Below are 24,040 nucleotides of genomic sequence, written 5' to 3' on the forward strand. Positions count from 1 at the left end.
CCGGCTAGTGGCAGGAAGGCTCCCAGGAGCCAGTTCAGGGAGGCGTGGACCAAAATTGCCCGGAGGGTCTCCTCCAACTCCGATGTTCCCAGGAGTGCGGACCAGTGCCGCAAGAAATACAATGACCTATGTCGGCTGGTCAAGGTGAGTACCCTTTACAGTGTCCCCCTCATCCTTGCATGTGCACCTCCCATTAGGGCCAAAGGGACATCAAAGGTCTAATGTCCAGCCCTCCTGCCGCTGCAATGACACTTACATGTTAATCAATAGCTCTTTCTGCACTTATCACACTGTGCAAGCTATTCCACCATGGGAGGCCTCACACACAGCAACAGGGCACCACACTGTGCATGCTATTCCACCATGGGAGGCCTCACACACAGCAACAGGGCACCACACTGTGCAAGCTATTCCACCATGGGAGGCCTCACACACAGCAACAGGGCACCACACTGTGCAAGCTATTCCACCATGGGAGGACTCACACACAACAACGGGGCACCACACTGTACTTAGACGCCCTCCTTTCTCTTGCAGGCCAAGCTGGCGAGGAACGCCAGGGGCCTGCTTGTCACTGGTGGAGGCCCTCGCGATTACCAGGAGCTAACGGTTCTGGAAGAGAGGGTGGCCCGACTCCTGCGTCACCCGGTGATTGGGCCTGTGGCGCTCGGCGACGCCGACCCTATACTGGAACCCACTGGTAAGGACAGGACCGGGTGCACCTCTCTCCTTGCTCTAGCGCATCAGATCTACATCCTTCCCCACTGGCCGAAAAATGCGCATAATGCACCAGTGTGGCCTCCCTCGCTGTCGGCCTGTCCTCACTCTAAAGCTACACTTGTGCCTTCCTGCTTTCAGATGGTGAGGAGGAGGTGCTCCCTGAAGCCCAGACAGCCAGGCCCTCGGAGGAGGAGGACGTCGAGGAGCAGCAGGAAGGCGCCACCTCGGGGGAAGCCTCCTCCGCTCCAGGAGATGGCAATGAAGGGGAGACGTCTGGCGTGCCGGAGAGCCAGGGGGAGGCGGGGGAGGGGAGCCCCGAACCTGTTCCCAGTGGCATGGACGCACGCGGCAAGGCTCCGACGGCATGCCAGCCTTCTGCCCAGAGGGGGGAGGCGGTGGAGGGGAGGGCAGAACCTGGTCCCAGTGGCGTGGCCGCACGCGGCAAGGCTCCGGCGGCACGCCAGCCTTCTGGCCAGAGGGTGGAGGCGCCCTCCAGTCCGGACTCGGATGCCGCCCAGGAGGTGCGCCTCCTGGACGAGATGTCGGCGGCTTCGGAGCGGCGGCACGTCGACTTCATGGAGGTGGTGGCACAGATGCCTCACGCCATCGAAAGCCTCGCACAAAGTGTGGTGGCTTTCGGCCAATCCCAGGCCAGTGGCCTGGAGCAATTCGCAGCAGCGCACGCCAGGGGGGTGGAGCTCCTTGTGGCAGCACATGAGAGGGGGGTGCAACAACTCGAGGCAGCGCAGCACGCCAGACGCCAGCTGAGAGGTGCTGGGCAGACAATGGCACTGCAGATGCGGGCACATGCCGGCGCAGCTGGGGCACTGACTTCTTTTACCCTCGCACTGGCGCGGAGGCATCACCAGGCCAGCCGCCGCCCTGCTGCCGCACACCGGTCTGGCGACCAACAGTTTGGCGTGCTTGCTCCCCGGCCAGGCCGCCCGAGTGCACGTGTGTCTGGCGACCAGCGCGCGCCTGGCATCACCCACCTTGTCCCCATTGGTGCAGGCGAGCCTGCCACTCCCCCAGCCAGGGTGCAAGGAGCTGCTGCAGGCAGTGAAGAGGGCCACCCACAGCTGCAGCAGCCACCAGCCGGCCCCTCCCGGGCCCGCCCTCGTGTAGGCCGACCCCCAAGGGCATCTGGCGAGACGCCTTGTCGCCCTGAAGATCCTTCCCCCAGCCTCGCCACAGCCTCACGGCCCAGCTTGAGGCACAGCAGCAGGACGGGCCGGAGCAAAAGACGGCTGTCGACAGGCTCGCCCTCTCGTCACACCGAATAGAGTGTGTTGAGCGAGGGTTTGGGTGATGCGGGGGCTTCTGTTCTGGGGGGCATTATGTTGTTTGGTTTTATGGGGGTGTTTGTGTTGTGGCGGGGGCTTGTTTTTGTTAGGCCAGTGAGGAAGGCCATTTGGATGGTGATGTTTTGTTAGTCCTCCCCAGGTTTTGGGAGTGACAGAAGTTTGTGACTGTTTTTTGGGGGTCTTCTCTGTTTTGCTCTTCCATGTGGGAAGGGCCCTGAGTTTTTGAAATAAAGATGTTTATTTATTCACCATGTGCAGGTGTCATGTTTCAAGTGGTTGTTGGGTTAACCGGCTGAGGGCTTGCGGAGCGGCTGCCTGCAGCTGCGTTCAGTGGCCCAGGCCATTCCCTGACAGGGGCCTAGAAGTGTCGAGCAATAAGCCCCCGGCGGACGGCCCTTGGACCTTGTCGCTCCCTCCTGGCCTGGTGCTCCTCCTCCTCAGGGTCCTCCTGCTCGTCCACCTGAGGTGGTGGGGCAATGTCAGGTGGCAGTGCCTGAGTCCTGCGGATAGCCAGGTTGTGGAGCATGCAGCACACCACGACGAACTGGGAGACTCTATCCGGCGAATACTGAAGAGACCCGCCCGAACGATCCAGGCAATGGAACCGTTGCTTGAGGACGCCTATCGTTTGCTCTATTAGGTTCCTTGTGGCTTGATGGCTTTCGTTGTATGCCAGCTCCGCTGGGATCCTGGGCGCGCGGAGCGGGGTCATGAGCCATCTGGACAAAGGGTAGCCCTTGTCCCCGATAAGCCATCCCCTTGGTGGAGGCTGTGCCTGGAACATGTCAGCCACAGTAGTCTGGCGCAGGATAAAGGCATCGTGGCTGCTTCCTGGGAAGCGGGCATTGACAGCTAGGATGCTCTACCTGTGGTCACACACCAGCTGCACATTTAGGGAATGGTAGCCCTTCCGGTTGCGGTATTGCTCGGCATTGTGGATAGGTGCCCGCATAGCCACATGCGTGCAGTCAATGGCGCCCTGCACCATGGGGAAGCCCGCGATCCTGGCAAATCCGACTGCACGCTGCTCCTGCTTGTGTTGGGTCATGGGGAAGGAGATGAATTGGTGCCTCCTCGCGAAAAGTGCTTCGGTGACCTGTCGGATGCAGCGATGAGCGGCGAACTGGGAGATTTTCGCAATGTCCCCAGCAGCGGCTTGGAAGGTGCCACTTGCATAAAAGTTGAGAGCCACCGTGACCTTCACTTCCACCGAGAGAGACGCCCTGGACAAGAGCTGTGGCTGCAAATCTGCATGAAGCAGCTGGCAGATCCCTCCAACCACCTCCCTTCTGAAGCGCAGCCTCTTAACACAATGCGCCGCAGTCATGGTGAGATATGAGACCTGCTCCCGGTATTGCCTGACTGGGTAAGGCCTACGTTGGCGACGCCTAATGGCCCCTCTGCGTCTAGGCATGCCTGGCCCTCTCTCAAAGCGTCTGCGAGCCCTTCGCACAAAATGTAGCAACTGAGGGTTGGCCCCCCATGCAGCCCCCATTACAAAGTTCCAAACAGCAAAATCACAAGGATGCAAATGTCAAAGCACTGGCTAGAAGCCAAAAATACCTCTCCTATGGTGTCCGAAATCAGTAATCTCTGTGCCTTGCACTCTGTGCAGAAATCCAAACCAGTCAAGTCATTGCAGCGAAATGGCTGGCTTTTATGGGTGAGTGGATGTGCCCTTTAATTAGCGCTCCCCGAATCCCACAGGGCCTCTGTTGAGTTCTATTTCACAGTTCTTAGCAGCGCCACGCCCACATCGGCCGGGCGCCACTGAATTTCCGGTTTGGAGCGCACAAACGGCGTTGCACGACGGAATGACGTCATAAGATGCGTGCGCAGCTGAGCGGGCGCTAACACTTTGCGCCGGCGCTAAAGCCCAGCTGAATTTCGGCATAGGCGCAGATCCGGCGGTGCCCGGGCGCTAAGTGGATAGCGCCGGAAATCTGGCGCTAACGGCTGGCGCAAACAGCTGAATTTCTAGGCCTAAGTCTTTGCATTTATGGACGGCACGCTTACAGTCTTCGTTCCATTTCCAAATCACTCCTGTTTGTAGAAGTTCATTAAGAGGGTGTAGAAGAGTTGATAAGTTCTGTAAAAATTTATGATAGTAATTTATTAATCCCAGGAACGACCTTAATTGTGAAACACTTTCAGGTGCTGGGGCTTTTATAACCGCTTCAATTTTTTCAGGTGACTTATGCAACCCTTCATTATTAACTATGTGGCCACAATATGATATCTGATTTTGGAAAAATTCGCACTTGGGGCGATTCGCACGTAGGCCCTGTTCTTTCAGCCAAGTGAGCACCTGCTCCAAATTGGCAAGGTGCTCGTTGTCGTTTTCTCCTGTTACAAGGATGTCGTCTAGTTAGCATTGAGTCCCTGGAATCCCTTGCAGGACTTGCTCCATAGCTCTTTGCCAGATAGCTGGAGCTGATGCTACTCCAAAAACCAGTCGATTGTACTGGTACAGGCCTTTGTGTGTGTTTATCGTGAGATACTTTTTAGAGGCCTCCTCAACCTCCATCTGTAGATATGCCTGTGCCAAGTCAATTTTGGTGAAACGTTTCCCTCCGGATAGTGAGGCGAAAATATCTTCTATCCTCGGAAGAGGATACTGTACTGTGTGAAGGGCCGGGTTTACAGTCACCTTGAAGTCACCACAGATGCGAATTTTTCTCTGTTCTTCAGATTTATCTTTATTCAATGCTTTTTTCATGACTGGAACGATGGGTGATGCCCATTCGCTCCAATCTATTTTGGGTAATACGCCTGCTTTTTCCAAATTCTCCAGCTCTGCCTCGACTGCTGGACGTATTGCGTATGGCACCGGTCTTGCCTTAAAACATTTGGGAATTGCTATATCTTCCACTTTTATTGAGGCGGTGGTGCCTTTCAAGGTTCCTAGTTTCTCTAGAAACACTTCTTTGGCGTTGGCCAAGATGTCTTTTAATCGTTCAGGTATGATGTCATCGTTGTTTTTTTCCTTACTGATCACCGTCAGCCTGAATGGAGTGCCAGTCTAAACGTATCTTCCTGATCCATTCACGTCCCAACAACGGTGGACCACCATCTTGTAGAATGTATAAATACAACTTTTGTATTTCTTTGCCGTTGTATACAAGAGGCAGACTTATTTTTCCTTTGGGTTGTACATTCTGCCCCGTATATGTTTTTAAGATAATGGATGTGTCTTTTAGAGGTATATGCGAAAATAGCCTCTCGTAATCCCGTCGATTTATTACGGTTAGAGCTGATCCTGTATCTAGCTCCATTTTAACTGGGGACCCTGCTATTGTGAGGGTAACCCAAATGGTTTGGTAATCATCTTTGGCAAGTAGATTATGTAATTTGAGACAGCTTAGTCTCTTGTTTTTGAAGTCGCTATCGCTCTTCTGGTCTTCGGAGCTACTGTCCGTCATCATTTGTACCTTCCTGTACTTTTCTTTATTGATTTTTTTCTTTCTGTCAGTGGATTTATTTTGTCCAGATCGGCATACCCGTGCAATGTGTCCAATCTTTCCGCATTGCCTGCATGCTTTGTCCTTGAACCAGCAGTCCCTCTGGTTATGGGTGGATCTGCCGCAGCGATAACATCTTTCGAAACCCTGTGTCATTTCATGGGTGGCAAAGTCCTGTGTCTTTTGTTATATCTCTGCAGCTCATTTTGCTGCTGCTTCGTATGATACAGCCATACTGAAAGCTTTGTCCAATGTTAAATCTTTTTCAGAAAGCAGTCTTTTTTGTGTTCCTTCACTTAAGAGACCGCAAACGAATTTGTCTCGAAGATAATCTGATAGTCCTGCCCCGAATTGGCAGTACTTTGATAGCTTTCTTAATTCGGTTAGGTAATCAGCGTTACTTTCATTCTTGTGTTGATTTCTCTTGAAGAACTTGAATCGTTCCGTTATCAGCAGCGGTGTTGGGTTTAAGTGCTCCTGCAGGGTATCAACAATTTCTTTAACATTCTTGTCCTTTGGTTTGGCTGGAGTGATTAATTTTGTAACAGCCCGTATGTCTTTGCGCCCATTAAGTTCAGAAGTACTGAAGCTTTTTTTTCATCTTCTATTCCCTTTGCAGTGCAATATGCCTCCACTCTTTCCATGTATGTGGCCCAATCATCTATTTCGCTATCAAAAGCATCAATATTGCCAGACATAGGCATTTCAGAAAAGATATGGTGCTTCCCATGCCTTTTTTTCTTTTCTGTATCAAAGACATGGCGCTTCCCGCGCTTTCCCGCCACTGCTGCCAATTACAACGCTGTTTACTGCGGTTTCTGTTCTCTTTTTTTTTATTTACTGTTGGAGACTCGTTCCCGCCACAGGTCTGAACGCTGACCTGCTTGCCACACCGGCCGCCTCCTGAATGCTCCCTCCCAGTCCGTTATTGCTTGCCTCCAATTTCGCTGCCTGTCTCAGCTGTAGAGCCAGCCACTGGAGCCCCAGCCTGCTGCCCAGGAAGGATTAGCGCAGTACCTGCCACCAGCTTGGCCAGCTGGTGAAACCACAGCTTCTCTCACTTCCTTGAGTCTTCTGGACGCCCGAGGAATCGATGTCCTTGAGGTGCTGCCGAATTGCAGGTATGTCCATTTCCACTTCGTCGCCACTGTAGTGTCCGTGTGTTGATAAAGACACTGAAGACAGGAGTTGGTTCATAGGAATTTACTAAGCAAAGTCTGGGGGGGGGTTCTAAAGGATATACACAATATACAGGCTTATATAGCCCAAGTGGCAATTACCGGCATTACAGCACTCCTGGGGCTCTTAAAGGCACATACATCACATCTGGGAGGTTATTTGTGTCCTCCTTTGAGCAGACAGAACAAAAGTATGTATTTAATGAGCCTGCCATTTCCGTGTTCCCTATTATAAAATCCCCTGATTCTGACTGCAAGGGACCTAAGCTTGACTTCAGCAATCTTTTTCTCTTCACATATCTATAGAAGCAATTACCGTCAGTTTTTATGTTCTCTGCAAGCTTGCTCTCATAATGTATTTCCCCCTCTTAATAAATCACTTTGTCCTGCTTTGCTGAATCCTAAACTGCTCCCAAACCTCAGGTTGGCTGCTTTTTCTTGCCAAATTTGATGTCCTCGCCTTGGATCTTATGCTATCCCTAATTTCCCTTGTTAGCCACGGTTGAGTCAGCTTTTTTGTTTTGTTTTGATGCCAAACAGTAATGAACAAATTCTGTATTTCACCCATGCGATCTTTAAATGCTTGCCATTGCCTTTCCACCATCAACCCTTTAAGTAAAGTTCCCCAATCCATCCTAGCCAACTCGTGCCTCGTACCATCGTAGTTTCCCTTATTTGAATTCAGGACCCTCGTCTCTCAGTCAACTACATAAATCTGCATTTTAAGGAAGAATTCTATCATATGATGATCGCTCCTCCCCAAGGGGCCTTGCACAAGATTGTTAATTTATCCTTTCTCATTACATAATACCCAGTCTAAAATGGCCTGATCTCTGGTTGGTTCCATGACATATTTGCCCAAGGAAATCATCCCATATACACACTAGGAATTCATCCTCCACAGTATTGATACTAATTTGGTTAGCCCAATCTGTATGTAGATTAAAGTCACCCATGAAGACTGCTGTGCCCTTATTGCATGCGTCTCTAATTTCCCATTTAATGCAATCCCCAAATTCTGCATTACTCTTTGGGGGTCTGCACAAAAATCCCACTAACTTTTTCTGCCCCTTGGTATTTCTCAGCTCTGCCCATACTGATTCCACATCATCAGAGTTGCACCGCCGCAAAGGCAAGTAATCCTTCCTTAGGAAAGGAGCCCAAAACTGTACACAATAATCAGGTGTGGTCTCACCAGGCCCTATACAATTGCAGTCAGACTACTTTACACTTATACTACAGCGCTTTTTGTAATCGCTGTGATTTTTTGCATGAGCACCTTTGTGGCCTCCTGCACAATGTGCTTTATACCAAAGCAGCGCATGTGCAGTAGCCAGGTATGGCCTGCACATGGACCATGCTTGCCTCGGCTCCGTGCAGAGAAGGTCAGGGGAACTGTTGGTGGCTGGGGATGGGGGAAAGGGGAAGGTCAAGGATCGAAAGGGGTGAGACAGGATCGAAGGCAGGAGAGAATGACAGTCGGAATTGGTTTCAGAGTGGGGATGGGTGTGAGGAGATCCGAGAGAGAGAGAAGCAATTGCAGAGAGAGAGAAAAGATGAAAGGGTAGGAGAGGAAAATGGAGAGGCCGAGTTGATCGTAGGGGAGAGAGAGGAGGGCACAGAGAGAGGGGGTTGAGATGGGAGAGAGGAGATCAGTGTGAGAAAGAGAGGAGAACAGAGAGAAAGGAGGGGAGAGAGGAGATCGGATGGGAAGAGTGAGGAGATTGCAGAGAGAGGAGATTGGAGAGGCAGAATATTGGAGAGGGTGAGGTAATTGGAGAGAGAGAAAGAGGTGATTGGTGAGAGCGAGATGATATTGGATAGAGAGGAGATCAGAGGAGGAGAGAGAGCAGATCGGAGAGAGAGATTACATTGCAGAGCTAGATTGGAGAGAGACAGGAGATCGGCGAGAGAGGACATCGGCGAGAGAGAGGCGATAGGAGAGAGATGAGTTCGGAGCGAGAGGAGAGCTCAGGGGGGAGAGAGGTTCGAAGGGTAAGAGAGAGGATCGCACAGGAGGCGGTTGGAGTTCGGAGGGGGGAGAGGAGGTCAGGAACTCGGGGGAGAGAATGTCAGGAACTCGGTGGAGGTGAATAAGGAGCACGGAGAGCACAGTGGGTTTTGGGGAAGAACATGATCCAGGTCTAAAGCGGCTGAGAGCGAGAACATGATCCAGATTCCAGATTGTTATTCAATCGTATCCCTTTGCTGCCGCACCACGTACTCCCTCTCCTCCCCGAGACCTGGTTGCTTTCTGAGAAAGCCTAGCATGTGGCATCATTGTACGGGACGAAATCCAGAAGTCATGACACTGACACTATTCACTTTATACCCAATAAATCTGTTCACAATCAGTAAGCCACACAAAATGCACTACCTATGAGTGGGGACGGTCAGGAACATGTTCGGTACGATGGTCATGAAACTGGGGTCCGGTCAGGGATTTGGGCATGGGGGAGAAGGTCCGGAACCAGCGGGGGAGAAGATCAGGAAGCCTGGGGGGAGGCAAAGGCCAAGAAGCCGGGCTGGGGGAGAAGGTCAGGAAGCAGGGTTGGGTTAAGTTAAGAATGCCAAACGAGGGGAAGTTCAGGAATCCGCAGGGCGAGCGGAAATCAGCTACTTGTTGGGGACGAGAAAAGTCAGAACGCTGGGGGAGGTGGAATGTTTGGAACTTTTTGATTGGGCAGGAACATGTTTGGTGGGTTGGAAAATGTCCTAACACGAGAAGGTGTGCACTGTTTGTTCTCTGTGAGCTCTGTCTGGAGATGGCTGTCAGAATGAATGGCTCGAATTAAACTTTGCAAAGCACTTGATTAAGTAGGCAGACAGGATCAAATTACACAATCCAGATAAACTGCTGGGTGTGTCTTGTCATCCAAGGGGACCAGTTGGGAATCTGGTGTTGCAAATAGACGGGACTTTTTGTAATCAGGCCTAACGTAGCATTTGCTTTCCCAATTGTTTGCTCTACCTGCATGTCAAATTTCTGTGATTCGTGTATATTGTCAGCCAGTTCGCTCTGAATAACAATATTTCCCAATCTCTCACCATTTAATAAATATGCCGCTTTTCTATTTTTCCTACCAAAGTGGTTAACTTCACATTTCTCCACATTGTATTTCTACTATCATGTTATTTGTCTCTCACTTAACCTGTCCATATGCCATTTTAGTCTCTTTGCGTCCTCCTCATAACTTACTTTCCCACCTAGCTTTGCATCATCAGCAAACTTGGATACATTACTCTCGGTCCCCTCAACGAAATCATTGATAAAGTGTCTGAAGAGCTGGGACCCCAGCGCTGATCCTTGCGGCATCCACTAGTTAAAGCCTGCAGACCAGAAAACAACCCTTTTAACCCTAGTCTCTGTTTTCTGTCCGTTAATTAATCTACAATCCATGATAATATATTACAATCAATGCCATGAGCCATAATTCTGAGCAAAAAACTTTTATGTGGCCCCTTATACGAAAGGTTATTGAAAATCCAAATACACTACGTCCACTGTATTTACACTGCTCGTTACACCCTCAAAAACCTCGAATAAATTTGTCAAAATTTCCCTTTCATAGTACCATGTTGACTCTGCTAAATCAACTTATGTTTTTCTTAGTGCCCTGATACCATTTCCTTAACAAATGGAATAATTCATTTACCCGACGACTGCTGTCAGACTAACTGGCCTGTAGTTCCCTGTTTTATCTCTTCCTCCTTTCTTGAATAGCGGTGTTACATTTGTGCTCTTACATTCTTCTGGGACAGTTGCAGAATCCAGGGAATTCTGGAAGAGCAAAACCAATGCAACCTCGGCCTCTTCAGCCACCTCTTTCGAAACCTCGAATGTAGGCCATCAGGAGCAGGGAATTTGTCGGCTTTTAGTCCCATTAATTTCTCTGGTGCTTTTTCTCTAACTATATTAATTACTTTAAGTACCTAACACTCATTAGACCCTTTGTGCCCAATCATTTTCAGTATGCTTTTTGTGTTTTCTAATGTAAAGGCAGATCCAAAATGTTTGTTTAACATTTCTGCCTTTTCCTTATTTCCCATAATAATTTCTCCTGTCTCAGCCTGTAAGGGACCAACGTTTAGTTTTGCAACTCTCTTCCTTTTTGCATACTTGTAGAAGCTCTTACAATCTGCTTTTATATTTCTTGCCAGTTTTCTCCCATATTCCAAATTTCGCTTTTTATAATTTTTTTGGTCAATCTTTGCTGCTTTCTGAATCTCTCCCAATCCCCAGGCTTACCATTATTCTTTGCAACATTATAAGCTTCTTCATTCAATCTAAAGCTATCTTTAATTTCTTTAGTTAGTCACGTTTGGATCACTTTTCCCGTGGAGATTGTAATCTCAATGGAATGTATTATAACATAAGAACATAAGAACATAAGAAATAGGAGCAGGAGTAGGCCAATCGACCCCTCGAGCCTGCTCTGCCATTCAATAATCTCATGGCTGATCTGATCCTAACCGCCAATCTACTATCACTGAACCATCTCCTGAATCTAACAGAATTAGACACACGAAATAGGAGCAGGATCAGGCTACCTGGCCCCTGGGCCCGCTCCGCTACCCACAAGGCCATGACCGATTCGAATCCAGACTCATGTCCAAATTCCAGCCCGTTCCCCATAACCATTTATTGCCTTTACTTCTAGGAAACTGTCTATTTCTGTTTTAAATTTACGTAATGATGTAGCTTCGACAGCTTTTTGGGGCAGCATATTCCATGGACCTACCACCCTCTGAGAGAAGTAGTTCCTCCTCATCTCAGTTTTGAAAGAGCAGCCCCTTATTCTAAGACTATGCCCCTTAGTTCTAGTTTCACCCATCATCGGGAACATCCTCCCCGCATCCACCCGATCCAACCCTTCACAATCTTATATGTTTCAATAAGATCGCCTCTCATTCTTCTGAACTCCAATGAGTAGAGTCCCAATCTACTCAACCTCTCCTCATATGTCCATCCCCTCATCACCGGGATTAACCGAGTTTTACCTACCACAGATGTTAGGCTAACCAGTCTATAGTTTCCAGCCTTCTTTGTACTGACTCGAGAGCAAGTATGTCTTTTCTTAAGTATGGACACCAAAACTGTATGCAGTATTCCAGGTGCGGTCTCACCAATACCTTGTACAACTGAAGCAATACCTCCCTATTTTTATATTCTATCCCCCTAGCAATGAAAGCCAACATTCCATTGGCCTTCTTATTCACTTGCTGCACTTGCATACTAACCTTTTGAGTTTCGTGCACCAGGACCCCCAGAACCCTTTGTACTTCAGTACATTCCAGTTTCTTGCCATTAAGATAATAATTTGCTCTACGATTTTTCCTGCCAAAGTGCATAACCTCACACTTTCCAGTTTTGTATTCCATCTGCCAAATCTCTGCCCAGTTACTTAGCCTGTCTATGTCCCCTTGCAGGTTTTCTATTTCCTCCTCGCTCACTACTTTCCTTCCCATCTTAGTATCATCTGCAAACTTTCATATGTTACACTCGGTCCCCTCCTCCAAATCATTAATATAGATTGTAAAGATTTGGGGACCCATCACTGATCCCTGTGGAACACCACTAGTTACTGATTGCCAATCCGAGAATGAACCATTGATCCCAACTCTCTGCTTTCTGTTAGATAGCCAATCCTCTATCCATGCCAGAATATTACCCCCAATCCTGTGATTTTTTATCTTAAGCAATAATCTTTGGTGTGGCACCTTGTCAAATGCCTTTCGAAGTCTAAATACACTACATCCACTGGTTCCCCTTTATCCACCCTATATGTTACTTCCTCAAAGAACTCCAGCAAATTTGTCAAACATGACTTCCCCTTCATAAAACCATGCTGACTTTGTCCTATTAAAAAATGTTTATCCAAATGTCCTGTTACTGTCTCCTTAATAATGGACTCCAATATTTTACCTACCACAGATGTTAGGCTAACCGGTCTATAGCTTCCAGCCTTCTGTCTACTGCCCTTTTTAAATAAGAGCGTTACATTAGCAGTTTTCCAGTCTGCCGGGACCTTTGCTGATTACATGGAATTTTGCAAAATTATTACCAATGCATCCACAATCCCTTACACCACGTCCCTCAAGACGCTAGGATGTAAGCCTTGAGTCCCATTATTTTACCGAGTACCACTTCCTTAGTGATTTTGATCGTGTTTAGCTCCTCCCCCCCTATAGCCTCCTGTTCGTCCAGTGTTGGGATATTCTTAGTGTCTTCTACTGTAAAGACTGATACAAAATATTCATTCAGTGTTTTTGCCATCTTCATATTTCCCACCATTAATTTCCCGGTCTCATCCTCTAAGGGACCAACATTTCCTTTAGCCACCCTTTTTCTTTTTATATAACTGTAAAAACTCTTACAATCTGTTTTTATATTTTTTGCTAATTTACTTTCATAATCTATCTTCCCTGTCTTAATCAACCTCTTTGTTACTTTTTGCTGTCTTTTAAAGTTTTCCCAATCCTCTATCCTCCCACTAGATTTGGCTAACTTATATGCTTATGTTGAGATTTATGAAATATTTCTTTAAGTGCTCGCCGCTGCTTATCTACCGCCATACCTTTTAAACTATTTTTCCAATCTACGTTAGCCATCTTGCCCCTCATACCTATGTAATTGGCTTTATTTAAGTTAAGACTCTAGTTTCGGACTTAAGCTAGTCACTCTCAAAATTAAGGTGAAACTCTATCATATTATGATCTCTCTGCAAATGATTACCCTTCACTATGAGATTTCTAATTAACCCTGTCTCATTACACAATATGAGATCGAAAATAACCTGTACGCTGGTTGGTTCTATGACATATTGTTCTACGAAACTGTCACGAATGCATTCCATAAACTCGCCTTCCAGACTACCTTTGCCAATTTGATATGTCCAGTCTATATGAAGACGAACGTCCCCCAAGATCTCCTACATTCATCACTCAGAGGAACATCGCCTTTGAAGCCTCCGGATCAACATGAATGTGGTCACACAACTCTGCCACCTCCTGCAGCCAGAGCTACAGCCTCAGCTCAGGACGAGGACGCATCTCTAAGTGACAGTTAAGGCACAGTCGCTATCAATTTCTATACCAGCTGATCCTCCCAGGCTTTTAATGTGGATTTTGGAAACATTTCGCATTTCGCCGTCCATTGCTGCATCGGGGAGGAAACTGACACTCTCTAAAGAAGGGGACGGGTCTACATCTCACTCCCCATCACCAGAGAGAAGCAACACGAACGCTCATGTGGCGTTGTAAGGAGAGCGGGCTTCCCCATGGTACCGGGCGCAATTGACATCACCCACATGGCATTGCAGGTGCCTCATCACAATGCATAGGTCTTCCATAACCGCAAAGGCCACCACTCTCAGAAAGTTCATTTGGTGTGCGACCACAGACAGCTCATCCTCGCTGTCAGTGCGCGCTATCCTGGCAGCAGGAACAATATCTCGGGCGTTACAAAGACAGGAACATCTTCAGACAAATGGTGTGAATGGCCATTGGTCCCTCTGATAAACTAACTAGATGATAAGAAGAAAAGCAAAACAACTGCCGCTCATTGGTCACAGTTTCAGACATATTGAGTGGCCTGCCCAGGTTTTTAGTGTGCCAGATGCTTTTTTAAGACACTCGGGGCTGCTGCAACTGGGGGACTTGATCAGTTGCCAAATATCATATGCTTGGTCACTGCCAGATTGAGCGCTCGCTGGTGTAAGTATGTATGTAGAATTGGCTTATTATTGCTTCCTCTTAAATTAAATGGATAGATCTGTGTATAATCAGGTATAATTGAGAATTATTATACACTAGATATATGACGGATGCTTACTGGTAATCTCTTGCTAATTTTAAGTAAAATAGGTTTTTCACAGATCCATTGGGTTTTGTGTTGTCTGTGCGACAGGTCTGAAATTTGGAAACTTTTGGATGGGTTAAAGGACCAGAGTGAACTCGAACGTCTTACAGATTTTGGCAGCCGAACAGGTACCCGTTCAGAGCAGACAATGGCAGAGGCAATTGATGAGTCATTCAGAAATGTGGGTCAGGTAATTATTGATGGTGATAATCCGGTTTGTGAGGCCGAACAATGGTCACAAATGCCCACATATCAGCACCGGATAATAAAAGCCAGATGGTCGTTTGCTCATCAAATGCAGGTTAATAACGATGATTGTGAAATGATTAAGATACGAAGGGAAATAAAGGATATAGCAGAAAACGCCAGTGACTTAGAATCGGTGGTAAACGGACTTCTGAAGGAAATGGAGGAAGAAAGGGAAAGTATAAAGAAGGAGGCAGAGGATGTGAGGGAAAGTAAGAGAAAGCTAGAAGAAAAAATTGAGAAGGAAATGGAAAGGTGGGTTAATAAAGAGAGCCAATGTATAAATAATCAGAATCAGTGTGACTGGTGGACATTTAATGAAGATCAGAGGCACCGAGCAGAGACGGCAGAAAGAACCACTGAGGATCTGAAAGTGGCATGTAGGGTTATTCAGATGGAGGTTACTGAAGATAAGGGTGCTCGAAGGGATCACACTGAATGCAGAAGGAAGCTTAAAGTGTTGGACGATAAATTGGTGGTCCAGGGAGGCTTTGTGCGCGCCATGACCCTTTTGTCATGTGATGAAGTAACGTAAAGTGGAGAAAGGGATGGTGAATGTGATGAGGATAAAGTGGGGCTAGAACAGGGTCCAGGTGGAACCCACTGTAAGGAGTTTGGCCCACACCTATGGCCGCGCAACGTCAAAAATGGAACCAGGCATCGGCCGTGGATATGGAGGCAAGAGTCATAGGATTCCTCGATCAGCATTTTGTAATTCCTTATAACACGGGGGGTTTAAGGAAAATGTCCAGTCATACCAAGTTGGAATGGGGAGGAGATCCACAATGACACTCTATTCAAAGACATAGAAAATTAATGTTACAGAAGGAGGCCATTCGGAACATCGAGTCCATGCCGACACAATTTAGCGCAATCCAGTCAGTCCCATTTCCTCGCTCTATCCCTGCAGCCCTGCAGGTTTGTTTCCCTCAAGCATTTATCCAGTCTCCCACTGAAAACATTGCGTGTGTCCGCTTCCAGCACTTCTGTCGGCAGCGAGTTCAAGGTCCTCAACACTCACCTTTCCCCATCTAGCCTATCCAAAACCGTCATAATCTTAAACTCATCTATCAACCCTCCCCACAACCTCCATTGCTCTAATGAAAATAAATCCACCTTCTCCAACCGGTCCTTGGAGCTAGGGTCCCCCATCCCCAGAAGCATTCTGGTAAATTTCCTCTGCACTGTCTCAAGGGCCTTCACATCCAACCTAAAGTGTGGTAACCAGAACTGTACACAATACTCCAGGTGGGGCGTATCCAGCGCTTTATACAGTTACAGCATGACGTCTCTACTTTTGTACTCAATACCTCTATTTATGAAGCCAAAGATCCAATACGATTTGGTAACCAATCTCTCAATATGTCCCTCCACCTTCAGGGACCTATGCACATTAACTCCCAGGTCACTCTGTCCCTGCACAATCTTTAAAACTGTGCCATTAACGGTACATTGCCTCTCCCTGTTCCTTCTGCCAAAATACATCATTTCACACTTCTCTGTATTAAATTCCATCTGCCACTTTTCTGCCCATTCTGCAAGCCTTTCTATTCCTGTTGCAGTCGCTTGGTATCATCGGTACTGTTTGCCTCACCATTAAGTTTGTTGTCATCGATAAATTTAGAAATTCTAACCTGTGTTCCAATATCCAGGTCATTTATACATATAAAAAACGCAGTGGCCCCAGAATTGACCCTTGGTGAACACCACTCTCTACCATCCTCCAGTCTGAAAAACAGACATTTACCAAAACTAGCTGTTTTCTGTCTTAAGCCAATTCGTTATCCAAGCTGCCACTGACCCACCTATTCCTTGAGCCTCAATTTTGTTAACCAGCCTTTTATATGGTACCTTGTCAAACAGCTTCCGAAAATCCACGTAGATTTCATCCATTGCATACCTTTCATCAAAACTTCCTGTTACTTCATCAAAAAATTCAATTACATTAGTTAAAAACGATCTGCCTTTTACAAATCCATGCTGGCTCTCTTATATTAGCTTAAACCTCTGCGAGTGCACGTTACATTTTTTCTTCATTATTGTTTCTAAAATGTACCCACCACTGATATTAAACTGACCGGTCTGTACTTACACTTCTTCCTATTAGGCAGTCCCTTTGGAACACAGGATGACATGCTTCCACACTAAAAATGGGTTCTCTGGTGACTGATAAATCCAATGCGGGACCTGAAGTCTCTGCCACAGGTGGGGCAGACGGTGCTTGAAGCGGTGGGTGGGTGGGGTGCTTGTGTTGATGTGCACTCATTCCATTGTTTAAGCTTGGCTTCCGCTTCCTCCCAGTGAAGAGACTCAAGATGTTTGGTGCTTTCCCAAATGCTTCTCCACCACTTTGTGCGGTCTTGGGTCAGGGATTCCCAGGTCTTGGTGGGGATGTTGCACTTTTTCAAGGAGGCTTTGAGGGTGTCATTTAAGCGTTCCATCTGTTCACCTGGGGCACTCTTGCCATGTCGGTGCTACGAGTAGAGCTCTTGTGTTGGGAGTCTCGTATCGGGCATACGGAAGATGTGGCCCGTCCATAGGAGCTGATCGAGCATGGTCAGAGCTTCGATGCTGGGGATGTTCGCCTGAGGGAGAACACTGACGTTGGTGCGCCTATCATGCCAATGGATTTGCAGGAGATTGCGGATGCATCATTTGTGGAACGTCTCCAGTGCTTTGAGGTGCTTGCTGTACATGGTCCATGTCTCTGAAACTTACAAGAGGGCAGGTATCACTACTGCTGTTTATACAATGAGCTTGGTGCCGGGTTTGAGTTCCTGCTCTTCAAACATTCTCTTCCCCCGGCGACTGAAGGCTGCACTAGCACACTGAAGGCGGTGTTGTACTTCGTCTTAGACGTCTGCCCTTTTTCTCAGTACGCTCCCCATGTATGGAAAGTGGTCGACGTTGTCCAAGGCCTCGTCATGGCTTTTAATAATCGAGGAGCAGTACTGTGTGGCTGGGGCAGGTTGTTGAGGACCTTTGTATTATGGAAGTTTAGTGTAAGGCCCATTCTCTCGTATGCTTCGGTGAAGGATTGGAGCTCGACCTCCGAGTGTGTGCAGACGAAAGCGTTGTCTGCATACTGTAATTCGATGACAGAAGACGGGACGACATTGGATCTGGTCTGGTGGCGACGGAGGTTGAACAGTTCCTCGTTTGTTCTGTAGATTAGCTCCACTCCAGCGGGGAGCTTACTGATGGTGAGATGGTGCATTGCAGATAGGAAAATCGAGAAAAGCTTTGGTGCGATGAGACAGCCTTATTTGACGCCGGTCCGTATGTGAATTGGGTCTGTGTCGGATCTGTTGGTTAGGATCATGGCTTGCATGTCGTCGTGAAGCAGGCGGAGCATGGTGACAAACTTTTGATGGCAGCCGAATTTGAGGAGGGCACTCCACAATCCTGCATTGTGAGGTCAAAAAAAAAGGGCATGTACAGTGGTTGGTGCACTTCGCTGCATTTTTCTTGTAATTGGCGTGTGTTGAAGATCATGTCCATTATGCCACTTAGTGGTCTAGCCGGCCCTCAAGAATCCACGGACGTCGTGGTTGTCGGCTATCTGCTGGAACTCCTGCACTTTCTCCACCCACATTCTGTTGCTAAGATCAAGAGTTTTTTGTTGGACCTCGACGTTCAGGCGCCCGCTGAGCTGCTTTGTTGCTCTCGAGTTGTGCTGCCGTTTACAGATCAGGAACGCCTTGCACTTGCGATTTATTAGCTCCTTGATCTCCTGGTCGTTCTCGTCAAACCAGTCCTGGAGTTTCGTGGTCGAGTGACCGACCGTCTCTTCACATGTGCTGATTATGGAGGCCTTCAATACAGACAAGTGTTGTGGACACTCTGTGGCTCTGAATCACTGGGCGTCGTCAGGTTGGTTGTGAGGTGCACGCTGAATCGAGCTTTCTTAGCAGGGTCCTTGAGAGCTCCAAAGTTGATTTTCCTGCGGCATTGCTTCTGTTGTCGCCACTGTTTTGGGGCTACATTGATGGAGATGACAGAGTTGATTAGGCGGTGGTCTGTCCAGCAGTAGTCAGCTCCTGTCATGGCGTGGATGATGCGGAGGTCCTTGCAGTCCTTCACTCAGACGATGATGTTGTCCAGCAGATGCCAGTGCTTGGAGGGAGGGTGTTGCCATGAAGATTTATACTTGTCTCTCTGACAGAACAAGATGTTGGTTATGACAACGCCATGTTCTAAGCATTTTGTCAGGAGGAGGGTACCGTTGGTGTTGGGTTTCCCTACACCCCTCTCTGCCGATCACACCTCCCCAGATGTCTGTTTCCTTTCCAACTCGGATGGTAAAGTCACCAAGGACGGTCAGCTTGTCGCCCATTGGGACTCGGGTCAGGAAATGTTCGATGTTGGATTAGATTTCCTCTTTTTTCTCGTCTGTGAATTCCAGTGTTTGGGCGTATGCAATGTTGGCTGTAGCACAATGGCTCCGGGCTAGGATGAGCCGAAGAGTCATGAGGCGTACTGGGATTGTCTTTACACCCTTTCTTGAACAATGGTGTCACATCTGCCAATTTTCAATCCTCAGGCACCTCCCCCCGCATCTAGGGAAGATTGGAAAATTAATGCAAGCATTTCCGCTATCTCCTCCCCCAGTTCCCTTAGCAACCTGGGATGTAAGCCATCTGGACAAGGCGACTTATCCACTCTAAGCAGATCCAGCCTTTCCAGTAGTACCTGTCTTGCAATTTTCACCTTATTCCATTGCATCTACCTTTTCTACTTCTACTGGTATTTTGTCAGAATCCACCTCCTTAGAAACCACCGATACAAAGTACTCATTGAGTATTCTAGCCCTGCCCTGCTCCTCTAAGCATATTTCACCGTCTTTTTCCCTATTACTCTGCCTCTTACTAGCAGCTTACAGTTTTCATGCCTGTAGAAGATGTTTGGGTTCCTTTTTATGTTAACCACAATTCTACTCTCATATTCTTTCTTTTCCAATCTTATTTTCATCATCGCTTCCCCTCTCATCTTATTGTATTTGGTCTCCTTCTCCCTTGAATAATTCAGCTGACATTCATCATACACCCTCTTTTTTGATTCATCATCTTCTCTTTCTCCCTCATCATCAAAGAAGACTTGCTTTGGTTCCCTTCCCATTCTCTCTGGTTAGAAAGTACCTACCCGGTACTTGGAACATCTCCTCCTTAAGGATCACCCTTTCATCCGTTATATTTTTTCCTGTCAGTCTTTGGCTCCATGTTAATCTGGCTAGAGGGGGTGGACTGATGTGTCCAGGGGAGTGTTGGGCTGGGGTGTATATGTGAGGGTTGGGTTGGGGTGTAAAGTTCAGGTGGTATGCTGGGGTTTGCAGGTGAGGTTTGGTCTCGGGTGAACAGGTGAGGGGTGGGCTGTTGTTTACAGGTGAGGGACGGGCTGGGGGTGTAAAGTTAGTGTTGGGCTGGGCTGTACAGGAGAGGGAGTGGGCTGCGGTGTGCAGGTGAGTGTTGGGCTGGGGTGTACAGATGAGGGATGGGCTGCGGTTTACAGGTGAAGTGGTGGGCTGGTGTGGCAGCAGGGGGAATCCAAGCGGCAGCAGTATTTAAGGTGAGCCCGAGGCACGGGTAGGACTCAGTGCGGCAGCGGCGGGAATCTGAGCGGCGGCAGTATTTAAGGTAAGCCCGAGGCGCGGGTAGGCCTCACCAATCTACAATCACAGAGGGAGAGAAGTAAAAAGTAATTGAGTTGTGATGTCACCACAAAGCAGGTAAGTGATTGGTTGGGAGTATTTCTCTCTTTTTAAAAAACGTTAACTCTGTGGTTTACAGTTTTTATAAGGTCTCTGTGGTGTAGTGGGACAGTTTGTAAACCAGGGCCCTTAATTATATCATTTAAAATAACAGTAATTAATTTAATAGAATGGGAGAGCAGGTGATTTGTTACTGCTGCAATATGTGGGAGCTGGTGGAGACCATTGACGCTCACGGTGATCACATTTGCAGTAAGTGTTGGCTGCACGAGGAATTCTGGCTCTGTGCTGAAGAGCTGGAGTCCGAGCTGCAAACACTGTGACACATCAGGGAGGGGGAGAGTTACCTGGACTCTGCGTTTAAGGAGGTAGTCACACCAATTAGATTAATTAATTCAGATGTAGTCCATGGCCAGGGACAGGATGGTGCGTCTAGATGTGAGGCAGGTACGGGGATCCAGGAGGTAGTGTTGGAGGAGCCACAACCCTTGCTCTTGTCCAACAGGTTTGAGGCACTTACTCCCTGTGGGGATGGGAGCGGGGACTGCGGGGAGGATGAGCAACCTGGCCACAGCACCGTGGAATGAGGGCCATTCAAGTGGGGGGAGTTGAAAGAAATTTTGTAGTGGTAGGAGATAGTATCATTAGGGGGATAGATAGGGTTCTTTGCAGCCGAGAGCGAGAGTCCCGAAGGCTGTGTTGCCTGTCCAGTGCCAGGGTTAAGGACATCTCCTCTTGGCTGGAGAGAAACTTGGAGTGGGAGCGGGAGGATCCAGTTGTGGTCCATTTTTGTACCAGCGGCATAGATAAGACAAGGAAAGAGGTTCTGCTGAGGGAGTTTGAGCAGCGAGGTGCCAAATTAAAAAGCAGAACCACAAGGGTTATAATCTCTGGATTACTACCTGAGCCACGTGCAAAATTGGCTAAGGTAAATAAAATTAGAGAGTTAAATGCGTGGCTCAAAGACTGGTGTGGGAGAAATGGGTTTTGCTTCTTGGGACACTGGCATCAGTATTGGGACAGGAGAGAGCTGTTCCGTTGCAACGGACTTCACTTGGCCAGTGATGGGACTAGAAACCTGGCGAATCGAATAAATGGGCTGTAGAGAGGGCTTAAACTAATTAGTTGGGGGGAGGTTTTAAGAGAGTGAAAAATAAAAATGACAGCGGAGAAAGCAATAGAGCAAGGTAGCAGTGTGGAAATTAAAAACCAGAGCGTGTCAGGAAGGGACAGAATGTATAATGACAAAAGGTAAAGTAGTAAAAGGGGTAAATGCAGGAATAAATTGTCAGAAAACATTTTGAAAGTTCTTTATCTGAATGCATGCAGCATTCGTAACAAAATAGAGGAGTTGACGGTGCAAATAACTACACATGGGTATGATCTGGTGGCCAAGATGATCATGACTGGGAACTAAACATACAAGGGTATTTCACAATTAGGAAGGACAGACAGGAAGGAAAGGGAGGTGGGGTTGCTATGTTAATCAAGGATGGAATTACTGCAAAAGTCAGAAATGATATTGGGTCAAAGGATTAGGATAGTGAAACAGTTTGGTAGGAGATAAGGAATAATAAGGGGAAGAAGTCACTAGTGGGCGTAGTCTATAGGCCTCCGAACAGTTGTAACTCTGTTGGTCGGAGTATAAATCAGGAAATAGTTGGGGCTTGAAATAAGGGAACAGCTATAATCATGGGGGACTTTAAGTTTCATATTGACTGGACTAATCAAATTGGGCATGGCAGCCTTGAGGAAGAGTTCATAGAGTATCAGGGACGGGTTCCTTGAAAAGTTTGTAACTGAACTAACCAGGGGGCAGGCAATCTTAGATCTGGTCCTGTGTAATGAGACAGGATTAATAAAAAATGTCCTAGTAAAGGATCCCCTTGGAATGAGTGACCATAATATGGTTGAATTCCAAATTCAGTTTGAGTGTGAGAGAGTGGCATCTCAAACCAGCGTACAGAGCTTACATAAAAGAGACTATGAAGGTATGCGAGTAGAATTGCCTAAAGTTGACTGGGAAAAAAGATTGAAGTGTAAGACGGTACAAGAGCAGTGGTCTACATTGAAGGAGCAATTTCACATCTTTCAAGATAAATATATTCCACAGAGGAAAAAGGGGAGTAAAAGAAAAAACAGCCATCCGTGGCGTAGTAAAGTAATAAAGGGTAGTAACGAACTGAAAACAAGGGCATAGAAATTAGCCAAATCTAGTGGGAGGATAGAAGATTGGGAAGCATTTAAAAGCTACCAAACATTAACTAAAAGATGAATTAAGAAAAGGAAGATAGATTATGAAAGTAAACTAGCAAAAAATATAAAAACAGATAACAAGAGTTTCTACAGCTATATAAAAAGAAAAAGAGAGGCTAAAGTGAACGTTGGTCCCTTAGAGGATGAGACCAGGAAACTAGTGGTGGGGAACATGGAGATGGCAAAGACGCTGAACAAATAATTTGTATCAGTCTTTACAGTAGAGGACACTAAAAATATCCCAACACTGGACAAGCAGGGGGCAATGGGGGGGGGGGGAGGAGCTCAACACGATTAAAATCACTAAGGAAATGGTTCTCGGTAAAATAATGGGACTTAAGGTGGATAAATCCCCCAGACCTGATGGCTTACATCCTAGGGTCTTGAGAGAAGTGGCGGTAGGTATTGTGGATGCATTGGTGATTTTTTTCCAAAACTCCCTGGACTCAGGAAAGGTCCCGGCAGATTGGAAAATGGCTAATGTAACACCCTTAATTAAGAAGGGAAGTAGGCAAAAAGCTGGAAATTATAGGCCAGTTAGCATAACATCTGTGGTTGGCAAAATGTTGGAGTCCATTATTAAGGAAGCAGTAACAGAGCATTTGGATAACCATAATTTAATAGGACAGAGTCAGCATGGTTTTATGAAGGGGAAGTCATGTTTGACAAATTTGCTCGAATTCCTGCTCCTATCTTCAATGTTTCTATGTTTCTATTCGCCAAGGCATAGAATTCCAGAACAGGATTGTTATGCTTGAACAGTATAAAACACTAGTTAGGCCACAGCTAGAGTACTGCAGACAGTTTTGGTCACCACAGTACAGGAAAGATGTTATTGCACTAGAGAGGGTACCGAGGAGATTTACTAGGATGTTGCCAGGTCTGGAAAATTTTTGCTATAAGTAAAGATTGGATAGGGTTGGGTTGTTATCTTTGGAGCAGAGGAGGTGGGGGGAAGACATAATTGAGGTGCATAAAATTCTGAGGGGCCAAGATACAGTGGATAGGAAGGACCTATTTCCCTTAGCAGAAATGTCAATGATCAGGGGCGTAGATTTAAAGTAACTGGTAAAATGATTAAAGAGGAGTTGACAAGAACCATTTTCACACAGAGAGTGGAGCGGATCTGGAAGTCACTACCGATCACATTAATAGAAAGCACTATGGATATGTACTTGAAGTGCTGTAACCTACAGGGCTACGCACCCAGAGCTGGAATGTGGGATTAGGTAAAACATCTTTTTCGTCCGGCAAAGACACGATGGGCCGAATGGCCTCCTTCTCTGGCGTAAATTTCTGTATTTCTA

This window comes from Somniosus microcephalus, unplaced genomic scaffold (assembly GCF_052327205.1).
Source record: "Somniosus microcephalus isolate GS21.2 unplaced genomic scaffold, FLI_Smic_1.0 unresolved_chr8, whole genome shotgun sequence".
NCBI lineage: Eukaryota > Metazoa > Chordata > Chondrichthyes > Squaliformes > Somniosidae > Somniosus > Somniosus microcephalus.